Source organism: Cryptomeria japonica, chromosome 7, assembly GCF_030272615.1.
Source record: "Cryptomeria japonica chromosome 7, Sugi_1.0, whole genome shotgun sequence".
Taxonomy (NCBI): Eukaryota; Viridiplantae; Streptophyta; class Pinopsida; order Cupressales; family Cupressaceae; genus Cryptomeria; species Cryptomeria japonica.
In genome coordinates this window covers 566,732,162-566,745,717 of record NC_081411.1, presented here as the reverse complement: position 1 = coordinate 566,745,717, position 13,556 = coordinate 566,732,162, and positions in this window count along the sequence as shown.

Below are 13,556 nucleotides of genomic sequence, written 5' to 3'. Positions count from 1 at the left end.
CCCCACCATGGTTTTTCCCAGTTGGGTTTCCACGTGAAAAATCCGTGTGTCATGTGTGGTGTTATTCATGTGATGGTTTAAGTGATTTGTGTCTAAAGGTAAATCATGTTGATCTAGTTGTTTAGATATTTTTGATGATAGATTACCTATTCATGCACTAGGGTGAAATGGAAATGAAGTATTAGATTGTATGAAAAGATAAGTGTCAACCGATTTATGCTTGTCTCAGTTATTCTGGGTTTTGCCAGTTGTACTTTGTTTAAGACCGGTGTTACTGTTTGTCTGTCAAAGCACAGTGTCTACTAACAAACCTATTTTAGTAATGTGTTTTTGTCTGTACTGATGCACCCCCCCTCTCAGTACCGGTTTGGTACTATCCATTCATCATTGAGGTATCATAGATTATGGTTTATAGTATCCCTATAAAGGATATTTTACTTTGGATGTCTTTACTGATGTTTATTGGGCAGGTAATGTGGATAATCGGAAAAGCACAACCGGTGGAGCTTTTCTACTTGGAGGAAGATTAGTGGCATGGACAAGCAAGAAAAAAACTTGTGTTTCTCAATCTACAGTTGAAGCAGAGTATGTAGCTGCATCCATGAATTGCATGCAGGCAATATGGATGAGACATGTGCTAGAATGATTCAAGATAGATATGTCTGAATCGACGACTATCTATTGTGATAATACAAGTGTAATAAATTTTTATAAGAATCTTGTACTTAATTCTAGAACCAAGCACATTGAATTGAAGTATCATTTCCTAAGGGAAATATTTCAAGAAAAAGAGGTGAAGATTGAATATGTGAAGAGTAAAGATTAGTTAGCTGATATCTTTACCAAGTCCTTACCGAAGGCTACCTTTGAGTTTTCTTAGAGTTAAACTATGGGTTAGACCCCTACATCAGAAGAAATACAATGATGGAGATGCATCAATCCTATGGATTTCATGTTTATATTTCACTAAGGATTGATGAATGCGTAGGATCCTCCTTTTGGGGAGCAAGTCTGATGTAAAGTTTTGATTTAATGCTCCTTTATAATTTTTTTGATTTGAGTAGCAGAGATGATGGAAGAGGCAGTAGCAGAATTGAAGACAAGTGATGCATTTATACCTTTGGCATTGTTGTTAAAGGGGGTTAAGTTGGAAAAGAAATAAGATATGGGAGAAGTTGAAAATCAGATTGAGAGAAGCATTGGTTAAGGGGGAGATGACAAAAGGAGGAGAACCGATCGATGATGTGATACTGGAAAGCAAGTTGTGGATGATGATGTTACTCTAATTATATATCTAATTGGTGTTGCTATCAATTTTAGAGGGGGAGATTGTTGGCATTTGACATAACTAATGTAGATGAGGTGATGCAGTTGAAGATGGATGACTACACCAATAAAGGATAGATGTCTTTTTGTGATGAAGAGATTGAGATTCTATGATTAGATGAGTTGATCAATTATTTATGTTATCATTGATGGAAACTGACGTCAACTGATGTTCTTGATGTTCCTAATGTTTGGTTTTGTCATCTAATTGATTTGGTTTACCGAAAGACACGGTTTATGACAGAGAACTAAAGTATGTGAATTAGAATTTTAACCAAAAAAAGCAAAGATGTTTTGATTGGATTGGTTGATTGACGATAATTGGTGATTTGCGGTTTGGAAGGTGAGCTTGTATCATGGAAAGGAATATCTGACTAGAACCAAAAATTGTGAAGATTATCAGAAGGTGTGTTTCAAATTTCTGATGAGATTTTGCTAAGGTTTTAGTAGGGTTTAGGACCGGTGAAGAAATCATCAAACTGGTAATGATTTCTTTTATGATGGTGATCGAAGGTGAGTCTACATGAAGGTGGTAACATATCACAACCTGTGTGAAAATATTTAATGACTGTTTTGGCGCGATTCAAGGAATAATTTCTTGGGAATCAGTGAAATGCTTAGTAGAGTGTTTTGAGGTTTTAACTTTGGATACATATCAGATTTTCGTGATGGGTTACGATCAACCAATGATTGATATTGCATTGTAATTTGTTGTAATTATTTGTATATCGATCTAAGATGATCTCTTATGATTTGAATTATAAATTCATGATGTAATTAGGGTTTAGTGGTCGAACTAGTTGAGATGGCTATTTAGGATGACACAATTGATGTTTTTCATGTCGGTGGTTTGAGAGAATGTGTTGAGCCATCCAAGTGAAGTGTGAGATCTTCCTGAGAGTTGCAAAGTATTGAGTATAATTAGATCTGATCAAGAAAGTAGAGAAGTGCAAGTAACAAACCATATTTTTACTAGTGTTCCCTAACAGTTGCAGCAGGTTAAATCCCTTAACCAGGTAGGTCCTAACTGGCCTTAAACATTTAAGTCCCCTAACAGGGCAGCTCTCAAAAGAGTGTTAAATCCTCTCATGAAGTTGATCCTAACAGATCATCAAGCTCCTAACTGGGCTGCTAGGTAAATCCCTTAATTGGGTGACTCCTAATAGGGTATGCTCCTAATAGGGCATACTTCAAAAGAGTACAAATATTTGTAGGTGCCAACTCCCACCGTGTTTTTTCCCTATTTAGGTTTTCACATCAAAAAATCATGGTGTTAATGTGTGGAATTTGTTTCATGTGATGTTCTTGTTTATGTTTCATTTCATGCATTATTTCTGAGACACCAGTTATGATGTTTTATCAGAGGTTTATTAGAGGTTACTGGTACTAATATGTGTTGGTAGAGAAAGTGTTTTGATCTGATTGATGAGGATATAGAGTTGGTAAATGATAAAATCTATATGATTGCTTTGGTTGTGAAAGTATTGGTAAATGATTTGATTAATGTGTTAAGCAAATCTGATAAAGAGGTTGTTAGATCTGATTAAAGAAGTTGAGATATTTGTTAAATGGTTTTAGATCTGATATAAGTTTGATTTTGGGTTTAAAATTTCAATTGGTCTTAATATTGATTCATCCCCCTCTTAGTATTAACTAGATCCTCATAGTATTAACATGTCGAAGCAGTGTTTTGAGCTATGGTAGCTTGCATTGTTACGGTGGGTGTTGTCTGGGATGTAACATTAGTACTTGTTGATGCCACTATTGATTGTGCTAAAGTTTTAGAAGATTGAGCATTTTGAGATACACCCTGTGTTGAGGTAGCAAATGTTGCTTGAGTCTGTATAACAATAGGCACTTGAGGAACATTTTGATTCAATGTCACACCTAGCAGTAATATTGTTGAAATATCCACCCCTGGAGGTAACTTGGGCCCATTTTGGATTAAGAGTGTGAGATAACTATCTCTATCATTGTTGATGAGGGTGTTGAGGATCATAAGTGTTGTTAGATATTATTGGGTTCCTTCCAATTCTTCTTTTGTTAGATTATGTTTTATCTCATCAATGGAAGGTAGCATGTTTGTGTTTGTTGATAAGGTTTCGAGTCTCTGACCTTGTGTTTGTTGATTTGTGGACAGATTCATGTTCCATGTGGGTTTAACTGAAGGGTCATTGTTAGGATCCATCTGATGTTTTTCCTTTTGAGAATGTGTTAATGGCATGAATGTTATTCTAGAGTGATCCTGACTCTTTAAGACTCTCTAAAATGCGAATGCAAGACTCAACTAAATGCAAGATCATATAAAGACACACTATTGAAACCGACCATCTCCTTTCAAACCCATGCAGATAATTATTCTTCTAAGACTCTCTAAAGACTAAAATGCAATCTATGAATGAAGACTCACTACCAAAGATTTCAGAATTCAAACACAAGGCTTTTAGTGTATTGCCGAAATGCTTTTAGTTCTACCTCTTATTTGATTTGATTTTCAAGGTCTATGTCAATTTGTACTGACTTCTAAACTTCATCATCTATGATAGCTTGAACTATACCGTATTGGTCTTGATCAACTATCAACTCCTCAGCAAGAATATTCAAACCATCAATTATTTCTATTTGAACGTTGTTTGGCCCAAGATTGGGTTGCTCAAATGGGAATTTATCGTCTCCTTTCAGACCCATATGTTAAAGACTACAATAAAAACTATATAGAACCTAGGAATGATTGACACTTTCCTTTAAGAACTCTAATGAGGATTTGGAAACTCTGCTATGGTCTTTTTGACCAATTGTCTGATGGCTTCCTTTTGAGCTGCCTTTTTAATCTTTTTTCTCAATTTTTCATCAAGATGAACAGATTTTCAGATCTCATTATCTATGATAGTTTCAACTATGTCGTAATGGGAATGATTAACTTTTAATTTCCAAGTGAGGTTGTCCAAACTATCAATTATTTCTAATTGGTCATTGTCTGGCCCAAGATCGGGTTGTTCAAATGGAAATTCATCATCTCCTTTCAGACCCATGTACTTAGGTATGCTTCTAAGACTCTAATGCAATACTGAATTCTATATGAGTGGATGCAACACTAAAGGAATATGTATGAACTAAATTCCTAGGACTTAAGATCACTTGATAATGCCATGTTTTCCATTTCTAGAGTGTTGCAAAAGTTTGAGTTTGATGTTGATATTGAAACTTGACCTTGTTGATGCTAAAACTTGACTTTGTTGAGGTTTTGATCTTGTTGAAACTTGACTTTGTTGGGGTTTTGATCCTGTTGAAACTTAACTTTTTGGGGGTTTTGGTCCTGATGAAACTTGACTTTATTGGGGTTTTGATCTTATTGAACTTTGGTATTGCAAAAAAATGGTAGCAAGCAAAGAAAACAATCTTAAACAAAAAGAGCACTTGTTTGAAGGACTTTTTCAAATCTCTATGAATGTTGAGATCTTTTTCAAGACCCCATTTTGTTTTCAATAGTATTTTTGGCAATTCAATATCACATTAAGAAGACTCTCCTAATTTCAAAAGGTCACAAGTATTACCACAACCCATATCTTGATACTCCGTCAGCTCAAACAGCCATGTCACACCCTAGGGTGCGCCCATTTTTTTTGCCTTTTTCCAGAAATTAGACCAAAAACGATCGCTCCTCAATTGGCTCATTATCTTGGGAGATATATGGTGAGTGTCTTGGGAGAAGATTCTTCCCCACCCTTGCACAGTGATAATCCAAGTGCCTGGTTACTGACTCGGTTTGGCCTCTATTGCTATGGTTTTTAGTAAAGGATTTTGTTCGAAGATACTCTTTGAAGTTGCACAAGCATGATTGAGGCCTATATCCCAACAAAGTGCCAAGCAAGATGTAGTCATGCAAGCATTATTGAGACCTCAAGGCCCTACAAAGTGCTCGATATGAGATAAACTCAAATATGCTCCATCCCTCAAGATTTTTATCTCAAAAGGCGATTTGATTATAGTGATTTAGAGTGCTTGGCTTTAGCTGTATTCACTTGGGCCATTCCCTTCACACTGGCACCCTCAAGGAAACTTGGGAAGGAAGGCCCTCTAAAGGATGTAAGTACATAAATTAAATGAAAGTATAAAATAAGAGAGTTTGGTTTTCTGATCACCCATTGAAGGGGGGAGCATAATACCTATCACTTCAAAGACACATGAAACATAATTATTTTTATCCACTCATTGCAATTATTTTCTACTCTAAGTGGAGATGTTTCTCCACACAGGCATGGTATTCATTTTTAATCCTCATAGCAATTTGTGAAGTAAAGAAAATATTTTTGTTTTTTTCTTTTTAAAAGCACCAAAAGAAAGTTTTCCAAAGGATGTTAGTGGACACATGGTGGGCTTACCAACCTATTTTTCCCTCGGTTACAGAGATTTTTCTTTTTACAATCAGAGAGTAATTATATGATAAAAATCAGCAAATATGAAAGACATAATGCAGAAAGTTTAAACTGGCAATTGTGAACTAACTTCTAATCAAATGTGAATTACCTACTGATCAAGTGTGAATTAATATGCTGTCAATTGTGAATTACTGTGCTATCAATTGCGAACTGATCTTTGAGCAATTACAGATCATTTTCATATCGATTGTGGATTAGTTAACGAGTAGAGTTTAATTTAGATAGAAGTATAAGACAAAAGAAATAAGTTTAGTTTGCAGTGATGTCACTCCAAATCACGCAAGCCATCACTTCAACGTCATTATAAAAGTTGAATTTAGCAAGGAATCAATGAATGTTTCTATGGTATTGAGGGATTGACTCTACTTCTTCAATTACACGAAGTTCTCTTTCTGCCTTTAGAAGCCCTTGGTATGTTCTTTGTTCTCTTCTATGTTGTCTTGCCCTCCTAGCACCTAAAATTTTGAAAGTCACCATTCCTGCCATCACATTAGATACATTTTATGCAAAAAGACAAATTTTCCAGAATTTAAATTTTTTTATGGGTTAGGTGCGCAAGACCAATTAATTAAGAAACAACAAATAAAAATTGATTTTTGCCCCTTTTTGGCAATTGTGTTTGATTTTTAGCAATTGCGAGAGATTTTAATAGCAACTGTGTGAGATTTTAACATCAATTGCGGATTAATATTGGCAAGTGCAAATTTATGCATTGTCAATTGCGGACCTGCAAAATCACAGAAAGTAAGAAATGAAAGTTAGATCCAATCTTTCACATTGGGTTCACCATTGTTTCCATGGTTGAAAAATGTGTTGAATATTGATTAGAGAAAAAGATGATCACGAATCTATGTAATCAAAATGTACAAACATGTGCAATGAAAATAATGAATCTTAAAGGAAATGGAAGGAATTAAACTAAATTAAGAAACTCCCTATTCCAAATTTCGCTTCCATTGTTCTTCTCCAAGTCGCTTTTTTATGGCTCTTAGGTATTGCATTGGGATTTCCTGCATAGATTAGCAACTATTTTGAAGACTGTGATCTAGCTTGAAAATGAGAAAAGCGATTGAATTTATAGATTTTCAACACATAAGGGGTGAGGATTTGAACTCAAGTGTTGATTGATAGATAACTAAAATTGATTGATCAGTGAACTCAATAGATTGATCTGTTAACAGAGTTGATTGATTTGTTAACTCATTTGATTGGGGAGTCAACTAGACAGATTGGCTAGTGGACTGAATAGATTATTCAGTTGACTAAATTGATTGAGAGATGACCAATTAGATGGATTAGAAGACTGAATTAATTGATTAGTCAGAAAAATCTGATTTTGAGTGAAAATGGGTGATTGAAGAGTTATCTGAGTTAAATGATTAGTTAACTGATTTGATCAATCAGTTTGATTTCAACATGTGTTGTAGGATTTTGAAATTGAATTTGATTTTCATTTTCAATTTGGATTTGAATTTGGACTTTTGAATATTGAAATGCACATGAAGTTGTATCCTCATAAATTGTACACCCTTGCTAGGGTGGTACAATTCTACGCTTAGTTTAGCACTCGACTTAGTGTGTTTGCATTTTGCATTGTAATTTCCCTTTAAGCATTTAAATAATTAAATAAATTAAATATAAAGTCATATTTCATCACTCCCTACATCTTAAAATTGGGCCCTTTACCCTAAGTGTGGCCCTTTTTATTTTATTCCTCCAATGAATCTTCAAATCATAAACCCTAATTATGTCTTATTTCGACCTTTAAGGCCCGATTTTGCATATCAAAACATATTGAAAGTAGCTGTAACTTTGGGATTCACTCTAATATCATCATATCTAATAGCCCTGAAAATTTGGTGAAAAGTTGGCCGAACTAGGTGCAAAGTGCACCTAGTCCCCAATATTTTTCCCGAAATTTCAAGAGCATAATTTATGATATTATAATGATTAACCCCAAGAAATTGGCAGGAAATTCGAATCCTAGGTCGGCCTAAAGACAAAATTAATATCTAGGGTTTCATACATAAGAGCTCTCTTTCTTCATTTGAAGGCATCTAATAAAAAACTAAAAACTATGAAAAAGGAGTTTTTGGCAAAAAGAGCTAGCGAGCATAAGGAGCCTTCTATGTAGTGAAAGAGAAGCCTATATGGAGTCTTAAAAAACATTCACCAATAATTAATTAAGTATTTGTCAAGCATTCATCATCAATTAGGAGTCTTAAACTGACTAACGATTGGCTTGTACCCCTACCTTAGGGGTTGGGTATGATTTCATGTTGTTTTCATGTCTTCGCATGAGATTCATTACAGCAATTTGAATATTTACATTCATGCTTTATATCACTTTGCATCATTGATTTAGAGAATTTACTTTGTTAATTACAACCATTTAGGGTTTACTCTTTAGGGTTGCTCTAGATTGTTTGCATTCATCATTTTAGGGTCTTACACACACAAAAGATTCCTGCACACACTATTTTACTATACAAATCGGCTATTTGTGGAGGTGAAAATCACCAACATGGGGTTTTGGCTAAGGTAAAACCCTACATAGCCACCCAAACCCTCTCTTTTTAGTTGTAGAAGCAAAAATAGGTACTCAGAAGGCTTCCCGGAACAACAAAAGACACAAGGACAGTCATAAGGCCTCAAACTACCCCAAATCCATCAGGGATAGGGTGTGGCACCTTGCTCCTGCATAGGACAAGGGCGTGGCACCCTGGTCCCCCATCAATTTCAGTGAATTTTAATAGGGTGAAGGCTTAGGATCTCAGGTTTGCAACCTTTCAGTTGCAACTCTCTATCAAATCATCAGGGACAGGGGCATGGCGCCCTAGTCCTGGTCAGTTTTCAACACAGGTACACATCCAAATTATTCCCCTTTCTTTGCTTTCAGTATCTCAACTTTAGATCTGCAAGTGTATGCAATATCAGTTCATATATGCTTCATTGTTCATCTCCTAGTATAGTTAATCAATCCTTCATATCTTATATTCATATACAACAAGAGGAATAGAAAACCTAAGAGATAATCCTTATCTCTCTCTTTCTCACAAGAAGTAGCCAAAGTGAGATATCTCCCTAGGCTCTTTCATATTTCCAATGTGTTGGCAAAAGTAGGATTAGGTCCTAGTCACTTGGTCTCGCTTTTTCCCCTCCACGAAAAATTAACTGGAATTCACATTTGGTGAAATGTTAATTTGGAAGAAATGAAATTAATTGAAATGATATGAAATTCGAATTTGGGGAAAATGTGAAATGAAATTTGATGAAATTAATTAGAATTAGAATTTGGGGAATTAGAAGAATAATTAATTAATATAAATAATTCAAAAGACATTATTTAAACATTAGAAATAGAATTTAATTAAATAATAAAGATTATTTAATTGAGGAAAATTCATAATTAATTAAATAATTAATATTTAATTAATATGTAGAAGAGGATTAAATAGAAATTGAATAATTAGAAATGTTGAATGTGATGATTAGAAAAAATAATTAGTTTAATCAAATAATTAAAGAATTACTTAATTAATTAGATGAATAATTAGTGTGTGATTGATGAGATATGTTTAGGTGTCTACACATAAAATCATAAATAATTAAATAATCAAGCATCAATAATCAAATAATTAATCTAGACATCAATAACCACATCATCTCACATAATAGAATAAGTCAATAATTACTAACATACTCACAACACTGAGAAAACCAAGTTCACTAACTGACATGGCAATTTATGCCAGGAAGCTGACGACTCACGGTGAGCAACTTAGACCTAGCGTATGTGAAGGGAGCTAATGTCATATCTAGACCACATACCACTAGGATTTAAAGACACACTCAGACCTGTGGAGCCAGGTGGAGTCAGTGTCTGGTACCTGCAAATCCTACAACCACAAAGCAACAATACAATGTATGCATATATCTCATAACATGCAAGTGATAGGGAATTGCAATGACGCATCCCACTCACAATGAGTGATGTGAAATCATCCCTCTCATGAAGACAATCATAATGATCAAACACACCATATAGTCAACTCATCATATGTAATCATGAAATAGGGTCAATGTAATCGTAATAGCATCAAATCCACGATCACTATAAATCAACAATAATCCATCAACATAGTAATATATATAGAATCCATCAAGTACATATATCCATCAAATCACACAATCAATAATGATAGCATCATCATCCATATAAATCATCAAAATAACATATATCCAAATAATATCTAGCATCACAATGAGTAACTGAAACACATATATAATCATAATCCAAAACACCATAAAGAGTCTAGATAAGTCTATCATGCATGAAATAAAAGTCAAGTCAAGTCAAGTAGGGACACTACAAAATGTAAGGGGCTTGGAGACCCCAAATAGCTAGTATATTGTAAAAAATTTCCTTAAAATTTATACGAATATTGATGTCCTCCTTTAAGAACTCAAGGTGGTTGATTACTATCTTGACATCAATCTGAAATGCATTTGGAGGGAAGTTGAATATCTTACCACCAAACATATCAAGGTTAAAGGTGGAGCTGATATCCTTCTCAATAATAAATGGACTAAGTATATCTCTAGATGGAGCTACTCTCCATGTAATAGATTGGTGCAGTTCATCTTGGAATACAATAACTTGGAGTTTGGGGTATGCTCTATTTATGCCTCTAATGATTATAAGGATAGAATAGAACTTTGGAAGTGGATTTTTGACTTGGAGAATATTCCTTGGATTCTTGGAGGAGATTTCAATATGGTGGAAAATCCTAGAGACAAGTTTGGGGGCAGTAAGGTTGAATGGAAAGGGGAGGAGAGATTATTTTGGAAAAGGATGGTGGGGAAGCTTGAACTAGTTGACCCCTTGACAAGATGTAAGAGAGAAATTTTGGCATTATGTGAACCGGTATGAGGACATAATGACATTGTATGTTGTCATTGATGTCAATATATTGAAGAAGTGTGAACCAACATATGTGAGAACTGGTATAACACTGTGAACTGGCATTTGTGCCAAAGTGAAGTAGTGTGCTTGTTCATGATGAACTAGCATATAGTTATGGGAACCGACATATGGAAGTATTGTATGACTACCAGTTGGTAGTCTCAACTTTAGGGTTTCCGGTTGATGTGCTTCAAGCCTATGTGGCTCAATTGATGATATTGTGTGATGAGTTAGCATTGTAAAGAAGAACATATCATGTTGCCACATAAGCCTATGTGCGTGAAGGATCTTGCATGAGGGAGATTGTTCCTATCTACCTTGGGAATGTGCGAAGTCTTTAAAACGGTGATAACATGTGATGGGTTTGCAGCTGCCATAAAATCGGTGGAAATGGATGATGGAGAATGTCTTGAGTTTGGATAAAGATCTGTTGCATTTAATGTAGTGTGCTCAACGGTCAGGATTGAACCATTTGAATTCCTTAACCTAACAGGTTTAGGGTTTAGGGTTTATGCTACCGACCTATCTATTTTCCTATAAGGTCGATGTTGTGTCTCTTTCTGAGGTTGTTGGAAAAAGTTGTGTGTGTATCCAAGAGAAGGGATACATGATTCTTGCTAGACCAAAAAGGAGAGAAGTGATACCTACAGAGTGTAAGTGCAGAAGGTGAAGAGGAGCTTAAGCGGATTTGCGTTGGCATTGAGTGTTGTTACCATATCATTGTAATACTTGTTGATCTCTAACCACCTCAATAGCTGGAAAATCCCTTAACATGGTGTAGACACCTAAAATTGTCCAGTCTAATTAAATAAATATTTTTATTTATTTAATTATTTTAGCCTAATTCTTCTATTAATTAAATAAATCATTATTTATTTAATTAATTCATTTATCCTCTTCTAGCCTTATTTCTCATTTAAATAAATACATTTATTTATTTAAATTATCCTTTTCTTAAATTAAATAAATATCTTATTTATTTAATTGATCCCACTTCTTCTATTAATTAAATAAATCTTTATTTATTTAATTAATTCATTAGCCTTTTCTACCCATGACACATGTCATTCATCTCTTAATTCATACACTACCTACCCTCTTATTATTTTCTTATTTCTTCTACCTACCCTCTAATCATAGCCGACCTCTTTTACACCTCTCAATCTTATTCCTCCATTTCATATAGTGTCTTCTATATAAGGAGAGGCTTCCTTCATTATCAACCCTAATCAATCTATGCATCTAACTAACTCAATTGTGCACTCGACTTCACTACGCCTTTTATATGCGATCCTACTTGCAACCACATTTCCGTTCTTTGTTGAGCTCTTGTGCACATAAAATCTGAGAGCAAATATATCAAGCAAGATCAATGGAGATAGGAAGAATGGAGATTCAAACCCTATTGGACATGTGATGGTATAATCTTTGTGATTTCATTTGATTTGCATTGTCTTAGGTAATCTTCATATGTTATGGTGGATCTTTGTTGTTGTTAGGCTAGGGTTTTGTGGTTGAATTTATTTAGTCTTTCATCATTGTTGTTATCCATTTTCACCATAAACATTTTGGCACGCCCCATGGGACATGGATTTTTGTTAGATCTATGTCTTTTGCAGATTTTTCTAACCCTATATTGTTGTTTTGTAAAACAATTTGGAGAATAACCTTGTGCAGCTAGGGTTTTGGACACAAAATCAAGATCTTGGAGAGATTTGATCATATCTCACAAACGGCTTGGAAATTTTGCACCAAATTTGTTTTGTAGGTTGAAGACAGTATCAGGAGCTCTCCAAACAAAATTCAGATCTATTGGAGCATATTTTACTTTTCTATGAATTTTTTATGAATTTTCATAAAAAATTAATTTTGAGAGAAAATGAGCAAATTTTTTGGATTTTCTTACATTTTTGGAAATCTCTCATAATTATACAGAGGATCAATTATTTGTGATTTTAATTTTGATGCAAAATATTTCCCTAAAAATTGGATCTTTAAAAATTAGGGATTTTCCTTATTTTGATTAGATCTCACAAACAACTTCAAATTTTGGCATCAAATTTTTTCTCTAGGTCAGGAAAATTATCGGAAACGTTCAGTAAAAAATTTTGATTTTTTGAATCAAATTTTCATTTTATATGAGTTTTTTATGATTTTTCATAAAAAATTAATTTTGAGAGAAAATTAGTGAATTTTTTGGATTTTCTTACATTTTTGGAAATATATCATAATTATACATAGGATTTGATCTTTGTGATTTTAAATTTGATGCAAAATCATTCCTAAAAAATCGAATCTTTGAAAATTAGGGTTTTGCATTATTTTACTCATATCTCACAAACTGCTTGGATTTGTTGCAAAAATGTTTTTATGCAGGTTTGGAAGATCATCAAGACTCTCTAGTAAAAAATTTAGATTTTTTGGATATATTTTGCATTTTATATGAATTTTTTATGACTTTTCATAAAAAAATTAATTTTTGGAGCAAATTAGCAAATTTTTTGGATTTTCTTACATTTCTGGAAATCTCTTGAAATTTTATAGTTGGTCTTGTTTTATGATGAGTCAGATCTTTGAATTGGTCAACAAAATGCATTGTTGAAGGACCCTATTTCACAGTCTTTTAGATCTAAAATTTACCTAACTTGTGTGCTTGCAGGAAGGGGTGATCATTTGAAACAATTCAAACTACTAACAAATATTTGTTGTGGGACCTTGGAAAGGGTTTTTGATCTTTATTTTGTGCCTTGTTCTCATAGACTAGTAAACACTTCAATTGGTGCACTAAAATTGAACCATTGTCTTTTGTGTCTTGAGCAATAGGC